This window comes from Nicotiana sylvestris, chromosome 6, assembly GCF_000393655.2.
Source record: "Nicotiana sylvestris chromosome 6, ASM39365v2, whole genome shotgun sequence".
Taxonomy (NCBI): Eukaryota; Viridiplantae; Streptophyta; class Magnoliopsida; order Solanales; family Solanaceae; genus Nicotiana; species Nicotiana sylvestris.
Window position 1 is genome coordinate 196,791,637 of NC_091062.1, and position 10,055 is coordinate 196,801,691.

The following is a 10,055-nucleotide window of genomic DNA, read 5'->3' on the forward strand; positions in this document are numbered from 1 at the left end:
TAATAAGCAAAAGAAGAAAATGGAGGATTTGTGGGGGCTTAATGGAGAAGTACAGTAAACACTACAGACTACAGACTACAGAGGCAGGTAAGGGACACAACAAATGCATGAGTATGACTAAAGACCACTTATGCACATGCATGTGACATAATATCCCCCCCTATATGTTTAGGTGGACCCCGCCCTTAAACCCCGCCCAAGTAAGTAGTAACCACCTCCTTATAATAGCTTCACCGGTCCCCACCATATATATATATATGTCACATCACATGTCATCTCACTTGCATCATTTCACATCAACTCTATACCCAGTCGCCACTACTTTATTTCCGGAAATTTTATTTTGTGTTTCATCAATTTTTTTGCACAATTTTGTGAGCCCAGATTTTTGTGGATCCAGAAGTGTAAGATTGTGGTTCACAAATTTGTGAGATAAAAAGAAGTCTCATACAACTAGTGTTAGTTGTATGAGACACAAAATAAAACTTCTCCTCCATTTCTACTCTCTCCCTCTTTTTTTTTCTAGGGAAAATATTACGTTAAATTATACTCCCTCCGTTTCAATTTATGTGAACTTGTTTGATTGAGTACAAAGTTTAAGGAAAAATAAAGATTTTTGGAATTTGTGGTCCTAAACAAGTCAAAAAGAGGCTCAGAGTGTTTGTGTAATTATAGAAGCTTTTCATTAAGGGTACAATTGGAAGTTTAAGCTAAATTGTTTCCAAAATTAGAAATGAGCCATTCTTTTTGGAACGGACCAAAAAGACAAATAGATTCACATAAACCGGAACGGATGGAGTAGTACTATACAAAATTTGATTGAACCTGCAAGGGTAGTTTGGTTCTATATCAGGTTATTTCAAGTTTAATTCTGGAATTATAATTAGGATTATAACCAAGATAGATAATTATATCTTGTATATGAAATAGATAACCCATAATTTTAGTATGAATTTTATCTTGGTTTTAGGTAATACCCAAATTCAAATACTAAACAAATTTAATCCCAAAATCATGTACTAGGATAATCCCTCTAATCCGTATAAACAAGCGGCCCCTTAATCAATCACTAAAAAATCAGCCACTGGCAGTAACTACACCATTAACTTGCTTTAATCAAAATTGGTAACCCAAAAATATTCAAAAACCATGATTCATAGTCCGTTTAGCCAAACGGCTAAAATCAATATATTTGTCATAATGTTTCTTTTCTAGAAAGTTAATTTCTTAAAAATATTTTTGATGGTAAGTTTCTGAAAAGTACTTTTGATGGTAAGTTATTTGTGTTAAGCTAATTTAGTTGAAAAACACTTCTAAGAAGCAGTTAATGTTTGACCAAGTTTTTAAAAAATGCTTCTAAGCATTTTTTTTTCTTCTCAAAAATGATTTTCAGATAAATACTTTTGGAAAGAAGCTACTTTTTTGTGCTTTTCCAAAACTGTTTCTGCTTGTATTCAAAAACCCTCCTTTTTTTTTTCTAAACACTTAATCTAACACTTCAACTTTGGAAAAATCACACTTTTTAAGTTTGGCCAAACATGCTATCAATTAATTCGAATATTAAAAGCTTATTAAGAAAATAAAGGGTTTGTTTATCGAAATATTTTCCTTTTTCAGATTAGAACTTTGAAACATTCCGTTATGAGTGTAAAGGGTTCTCTCAAATTCATTTACAGTGATATAAACACAAAATAATTGTATAACTTGAGAACTAAACCAGTTTCTGAGATATTTATGTATTATCTCCCCCTCCCCCTCCCCCCAAAATTCCAACCCACACTTTGAGTGGTTATTTACTCTGGCAGTCTCTTTGTACTATTCAGTTCGCCCTGTTGCAGCTACGCTGTCAGCGATGAAGAGAGAAATTGCTCACAACGGGACAAACCGACCTAGATGGCCCACGTGTACGTCCAATCACATCACCACACGTACTCCCACTTGCACAAATCATGCCACGTTAGAACCATAATCGAGATTCCGGAACAAAAATGTAGTTATTTTGGACAAGTAGCACCTTAATAGGTGTAAAAAAAGATGATATTTTTATATATAGCTCCCAAATACTGGGCGCTATACATTAACGTTACCTGTGCCGTTAATGTATAGCGCCCAGTATTTGGGCGCTATATATAAAAAGCTAGCACTAATAATATAGCGCCCAAATATCTGGCACTATACATATTTTATAAAAATCGATAGTCTTCTTCGAGACGACGATTCTGCTTCATCTTCCTCAATATTTAACATTTTCTTTTTCTTGGTCCCCCACTCCCATACCCGCTGCCCCACCATTTTAAAAAAAAAATTTGGGTCCCCCGTCACATAAAAGGTGAAGAATATAGGTCCCACATTCGAGTAGAGCTTCGTATTATTGTTGATTCACACTTCCGGAGTCAAAATTCAATCTATTTGCTTTCCGAAAATTCTAAATCGAGGTATTTCGGTTTATTTTAAGTTGAAACTTTTATAATAATGCATATTATTTGATTTGTATGTGTTCTATTTCGGTTTGTGTTTTTTTTTCGAAACTAGTATGTTAAATTTATCCGGATTTAATATTAGTGTTTTATAAAGAAATATAAATTTGTCAAATAAATTTGTCTGTTAATATCCTGATTTATATATGTGTGTTTTTATGCCGTTTTGTGTTTTACTTGCAATTAAATTTATTTGTTGTTTATGTTTAGTTTAGATTATTTTTTAGCGTATTAAAATCTAGACATTTTTAGTGTAGTAAAATGTAGATCCTTTTAGCGTCGTAAAATTTAGAGCCTTGTAGCGTAGTAATGTGTAGTATTTTGGTTTAGAATTCCTTTTGTTTAAGTATCTTATACTGGTAGTCGAAAATGCAAACTTTGTATAATTAAGTTAATAATTGTATCAACACACATAATTACTAATGTTAATTTGGTGCCACTGGGCCTCAAAATATCGAGCCCGGAACCAATAGGTATATATATATATATATATATATTAAAAATATGAATTTAAATTATAAAACAAACATATAATTATTAATGATAGTTTGATACCACTAGGCCTCAAAATATCGAGCCCGAAACCCATAGGTATGGCTTTACTAGCAGTTGGGTACTTGGGACAGGCGAGGGGACTTGACCCCATCTCCGTAGCACTTTCCTATTCAACGTTATATGGCATGGTACCGCACTGTTTTTCGACTTTTTATCGGGAACCCAGTTCATCAGGCACACGATCGGTACGTCCCATACACCGGCAGACACGAGGCCCTGGTATGTTTTCTGTTATTATTAATTATATACCTATAATTTAGTGCCAAATATGTAGTTTATATTTCTTACTTTGTGCAAGCGATTGGATTGCATACCGTCTATCATAAGGGGCAGCAGATGCAGAGTCATGTCCACGATCCTGTGGCCATGCAGGAGTATAGTCGTTGATTCATAGATGTGGCTGCCCAGACACTGCAACGAGCCCGATCGGATAAGCGTTTGGCACACGAGGCTGATTATATGGACCCAGCGCAGTACCAGCGAGGTCGTGGTACCCCATGAGCTGGACGTGTCCGACGAGCTGGTAGTGCCGGAAGACGTGGTCGTGGGCGTAGAAGAGGTGGTCCCCAGCAAGGGGGCGTTGAGGCTTCTGCTGATGATGTTGCTGCTGATATGGCAGGTGGTATTCATGAGACGGACATGTCGTCTTATAGCCTTGGAATTTATCGCACTCCGGTGACATCGCAGGTGACCCCATCGGGTCAATTATTGATCACGGGATCAGATATTCAAGGAGTGGATTGGAGTAGATACTTCCCAGGCCCGTTTATCACTGATGAGGAGCGACCAACCCGAAATTTTTATAGTGGGCACCAACTGAGTTATGGCTCCACATCACATGCGGAGGTATGAGTTTATTAGTATTGAATTTGAATTTGTTTTAACTATAACTTATTTATTTTCTTTAACTTTATTAATTTCCTTTTTAAGGCTTCATGCGATGCTGCGACATATGACTACATTCAGGATCCAGACACGATGATGGTAAGACAATATAAATTGTTGTGAATTGTTATGTAGTTTTCTATACTAAGTTTCATATTATTATGTAGCCTTCTACTAGACCTGACATCACCACCGATACATGTCATCCTGCACCGCATCCGGCTATAAGGAGACGACTTGATGATGATGATCCTGATAGTGCACCCGGGCGGGAGGGTATGCGGCTGCATTGAGATACACCGGATGCGGGACACATTAATTCGGCCTTCCTTTTTTTTATTTGATGTAAATAATATTTTTGTATACATTAACCACAATATTTAATTGAATATGCCCATTACTTTTTTTAGTTTCCCATTCGTTTGATAGTTTCATATAACAACACAAGCACTTAAACTTAACCTCCACTTCAATTAAAATAAAATTTAGTACAACAAACAAGGAAAACATTACTACAGCACATACACAAGCACAAACACAAACATAGTAGGCCAATATAATAAAAATACATGAAATATGAAAAATACACTAAACACATACATGCCAATGTTTAGCTCAGGTTGTCATTTATTCTCCGCTCCACCCACTTAAATCGTTCTTCCAGTTGTTCTTTTTCTTCTTCTACCTCTTTCAGTTTCGCCTTCAGCTCCGCAAGTTCCCGTTTATATTTTTTTTACGTTCCTTTTGTGCTTCACAACTCCATTGTGTTTTCCATTTTTCTTCTCCCACCTCCTTCAGTTTCGCCCTCAAGTTTGGAATAATTTTATTGTTTTCTTTTTCATGTTCCCATGGTCTTAAACACACATTATGAAGATACTGCAGTTGTTCTCTGTAGCATTCTTGATAACATGGTTCATCAATCCATTCCTCAAAATAACAAATAGGTTCGCCAGGAACCTTGTAAAACTGGTTCATACAGTGCCAGTAGCGGCGTCCAACTTCACCACCGTCCCAACAATTTTGCATAAAACATGCTTTTCCACACTTGCATTTTGGTGGACGAAGAGGTTGAGCCATTTTGTGAAATATTTGCTTTTAGTAAAAAACAAGATACTTTTAATGAAATATTTGCTTGTAGTAAATTTTGAGCACACAAAATAACTACAATGATCCCGTTATTTATAGGCGAGACAACACACACATAACGTAGTGTTCAACCGCGCTAAATACATAATGTACTATCTAATGGCGCTATATTTTGCATGTTAAATATCATGATGTTGACAAGACAACTTTATGTCAGCTGGTCAGCTTTTTCAGTTCGACAAGACAACAAACACATAACGTAGTATTCAACCGCGCTAAATACATAACGTACTATCTAATGGCGCTATATTTTGCGTGTTAAATATCATGATGTTGACAAAACAACTTTATGTCGGCTGGTCAGCCTTTTTAGTTTGACAAGACAACACACACATAACGTAGTGTTCAACCGCGCTAAATACATAACGTACTATCTAATGACGCTATATTTTGCGTGTTAAATATCATGATGTTGACAAGACAACTTTATGTCAGCTGGTCAGCTTTTTCAGTTCGACAAGACAACACACACATAACATAGTATTCCACCGCGCTAAATACATAATGTACTATCTAATGGGAAAGTACAAATCATAATTAACAAGCATAATTTTATTTCATAAATCTTGCAACATAGACATAACAACTAATTATTACAACATCAAATCATGGGTAGTTAGGTACACTAGAAGAACACCCACCACGAGCTTGATCAGTTTTGCCACCCAAATCAGCTGAAGGACATTTACGACGGTCGTGTCCTGTTTGCGAGCATATACCATATTTGCGCGCATAAACGGTATCACTAACATCCATTTGGTTCTGTATACGCGTTCTCTTTTGCACCTGTATTTTATGCAAATAAGACTTGTTACACACCATTTTAAATGGTTCTGGAGGCCAATAATGCTCAGCACCCACTGGCTGCAACTTACCACTGTATGTGTTTAGGTACTTGGAAACACTATATTGTTGATCAACATAGTTGGTCTCAGCATAACCAACACGTTGAAAACACTTGATGGCATGTGAGCAAGGCATGTGGTAGATGGACCATTTTCCACAAGAGCATAACCTTGCTGATTCATTTATAGTATGTACATTATTACCCCGATTATTATGGATGGCGGTGCGAACTTCAAAAACACCTCTTTCGTTATCATACTGCAAAAATGAATGTCAATGTGCTCGCCATCTGTATTTCTCAAATCTCTGCATCGGCACTGGCATAAATTCAACACCCATTTCCATCAATTCTGTTGCAACTGCAGACCGTTCAACAAACCTCTCCACCATATGCTTGAACGACATCCGTACCATGGCTGTGACGGGCAATTCTCTTGCCGACTTCAATAACCAGTTGAAAGACTCTGACACATTTGTAGTAAGAATTCCCCATCGTCTGCCACCATCCGCATACAAAGTCCACTTTTTCGGATGATGTCGCATTAACCAACAATAGGCTGCCTCGTCTTCTTGCCTGATAGAATTCATATGCCTTCGGAATTTATGTTGTTGGTGGTCTGTTACTGCCATCCACATCAAATCATGTAGACCCTTGTTGGGATGTGCCTTCTGGAAATTGGCCTTAAAGTGCCTCACACAGTAATGGTGGTATGCATAAGGTTCTTTCCATGCAGGAAAGTTCTCCACAGAACTTAATATACCACCGTGCCGATCGGATATTAGACAAATACCTGAACGTTATTTGACAACATGCTCTTTCAGGTGGTTCAAAAACAGCGTCCACGTCTCTGTGCTTTCATTGGCACAAATAGCAAAAGCTAGAGGAAATATCTGTCCATTAGCATCTACTGCCACGACTATCAATAGCTTGATATCATACTTTCCATAGACATAAGTTTCGTCTATGGATATTACGGGCCGGCAATGCGAAAAACCATCAATTGCTGGCTTAAACGCCCAGAACACGTAATTGAATATGTATTCTGGTGTTCCCGAACTCCGCTCAAGCTTCCATTCAACAACTGTCCCGGGGTTAAAGTGCGGCCATGTACTTTGGCAGAGATGCAAATGACTTATCCCAATTACCGTAGACAATTTCAAACGCTCGTTTGCGCTCGAGAAATGCCTTTCTTTTCGTAATGGTATGGCTATATTCCTGGTGGACTAATGTAATGCACTCTTTGATTTTATACCTTATGGGCGCTTCGAGGTGCGGAATACGTACAAGATAAATCAAGTCAATATCCAAGTTGAAGTGATTCCCGTTGAATGTGTCCATTTCACATGTGTGGGTGGGAATATATTTACCTACTTTCCACATACCTGTCTTCTTCTTAGTCGCAAGCAACATCCAATTATATGGCCAAAACCACCTGCGTCAAACAACCTTGTATACCATCGGACTTGACTCCCATACCTGCATCTCACGACACTCTTTTACGTTGTGTATTTTACAAGCCTTGCTTACGCGCGCTTTATCAGGAAAAAGCATCCCCTTTGCAAGCACCGTTGGTCTAGACTCATCCCACATTGCTGTCCGAATTTCATCAAAATCCCTTGTGAGAGCTTCCACATCCGGCACGATTGGCAAGTTATCAATGTAAGGAATCTCCCTTGAATGAAATGGCACTTCTGACTCGTACACTCTTCGTCTAGGGGGCCTCTCTTCAAATAAGGCCTTCCTCCTCATCCTGCGGATCACCATCCTCACGAGGAAAGGGTGTCTCGTCTCCGGATTCATCGGCATTGTTATCGTAATCACTGTTCTGTTCCTCACTCTGTGCATCTGCCAGATCCCGATGTAATACGTCGTTTTCGGGCAATTGAGTGAGTACGGGTGGTTCAACTTGCTCGTTTTCACTGCACAACCAACAAAAATATAAGCTATTGAATTAATAAATGCTTTCCATATGTCTATATCACTTCACTTACAAGTCGTAATGTGATGAAATTCCATGATAGACGTTTTTAATTAGATGATGACTACCGGATGGGCCACTTGTAAAATTGATATCCGGCCGGTACCCCCTATTAAATATATAAGCGTTAATACAAATTCAATACACAAAAAATATACATAATTAACACAAATGAAAATTGAAGTTTACTACTCGTCTTGTAAATTATGGAAAGCAGGGTATAAATTATTTTCTCGCTGCTCATTCGCCGGCGGTGATAAGTTTAAATCAAGGAAGACACTTTCATCCGGAACCTATCCGGCAAAAACTGCTCCAGAATAACCACCCGATGACTAGAGTTTATCTCTACTACGCACAACCTCGTTTTTTGGAAGGCCTTCGACCTTCACGTACATCTCCAACATTGTAATTACAAGAAATTCCTGGCATTCATATGGAGTCCTTAGAAAATCACTCAAAGTTTCATCCTCGTCGATGTTAAACGCCAAGTAAAAAGCAACTCCTTGCGGAGTGACGAAATACGGATATCTTCCGGTTACTTTAAGTATCACTGAATGTTTCATCACACTCATTTTTTTGCATAACAACGATATCAATTTATCATACTCCATTGTAAGTGGCAATTTAACATGACACTGAGCAGGTAAACTGTAGCCCACAGAGTTATTCTCCATCACAACTTCACCCCCTCCAATATAATGAAACTCTTATTCTACGCTCTTCAGACATAATGAAAAAATGCTGGAGAATTTAACAACAATAAATGTTTCAACAAGAGTATGAAAATGGCTAGCCGGGAAATTTCTATGCTATACACCTTTTGAATGAATTTCTATACAATCGAGCTAGGGATTTTCGACCCTTTCTCCAATGAGTCCAGAACCAAAATGTGGTTCTTTTGGACAAGTAGCACCTTAATAGGTGTAAAACAAAAGATAACATTTTTATATATAGCGCCCAAATACTGGGCGTTATACATTAACGTTAACTGTGTCGTTAATATATAGCGCCTAGTATTTGGGCGCTATATATAAAAAGGTGACACTATATGTATAGCGCCCAAATACCCGGTGCTATACATAAAAATTTATGTATATGGACGCTTTATACCTTTTTCCTAGCTCCACTAATAATTCCTGACTTCAATAATTCAAAAGCGTATAGTGCCCACTTTTTGGGCGCTATATATAAAAAAAATCTGGCTAGCCATTTTCTATATAAAGAGGTTAGGATTGTATAAAAATTCATTCAAAAGGTGTGTAGCATAGAAATTTCCCGGCTAGCCATTTCCATACTCTTGTTGAAACGTTTATTGTTGTTAAATTCTCCAGCATTTTTTTATTATGTCTGAAGAGCGTAGAATCAGAGTTTTATTATATTGGGGGGGAGAGGGTGAGGTTGTGATGGAGAATAACTCTGTGAGCTACAGTTTACCTGCTCAGTGTCATGTTAAATTGCCACTTACAATGGAGTATGACAAATTGATATCGTTGTTATGCAAAAAAATAAGTGTGAGGAAACGTTCAGTGATACTTAAAGTAATCGGAAGATATTTGTATTCCGTTACTCCGCAAGAGGTTACTTTTTACTCGGAGTTTAACATCGGCGATGATGAAACTTTGAGTGGTTTTTGGAGGACTCCGGATGAATGCCGAAAATTTCTTGTAATCACAATGTTGGAGATGTACGTGAAGATCGAAGACCTTCCAAAAAACGAGGTTGTGCGTAGTAGAGATAACCCCCAGTCATCGGGTGTTTATTCTGGAGCATTTTTTGCCGGAAAGGTTCCGGATGAAAGAGTTTTCCTTGATTTAAACTTATCACCGCCGACGAATGAGCAGTGAGAAAATAATTTATACTCTGCTTTCCATAATTCACAAGACGAGTGGTAAACTTCAATTTTCATTTGTGTTAATTATGTATATTTTTGGTGTATTGAATTTGTATTAAAGCTCATATATTTAATAGGGGCTACCAGCCGGATATGAATTTTACGAGTGGCCCATCCGACAGTCATCACCTAATTGAAAACGTCCATCATGGAATTCTAAATTAAAATACTACACATTACTACGCTACAAGACTCTAAATTTTACTACGCTAAAAGGGTCTACATTTTACTACGCTAAAAATATCTAGATTTTACTACGCTAAAAAATAATCTAAA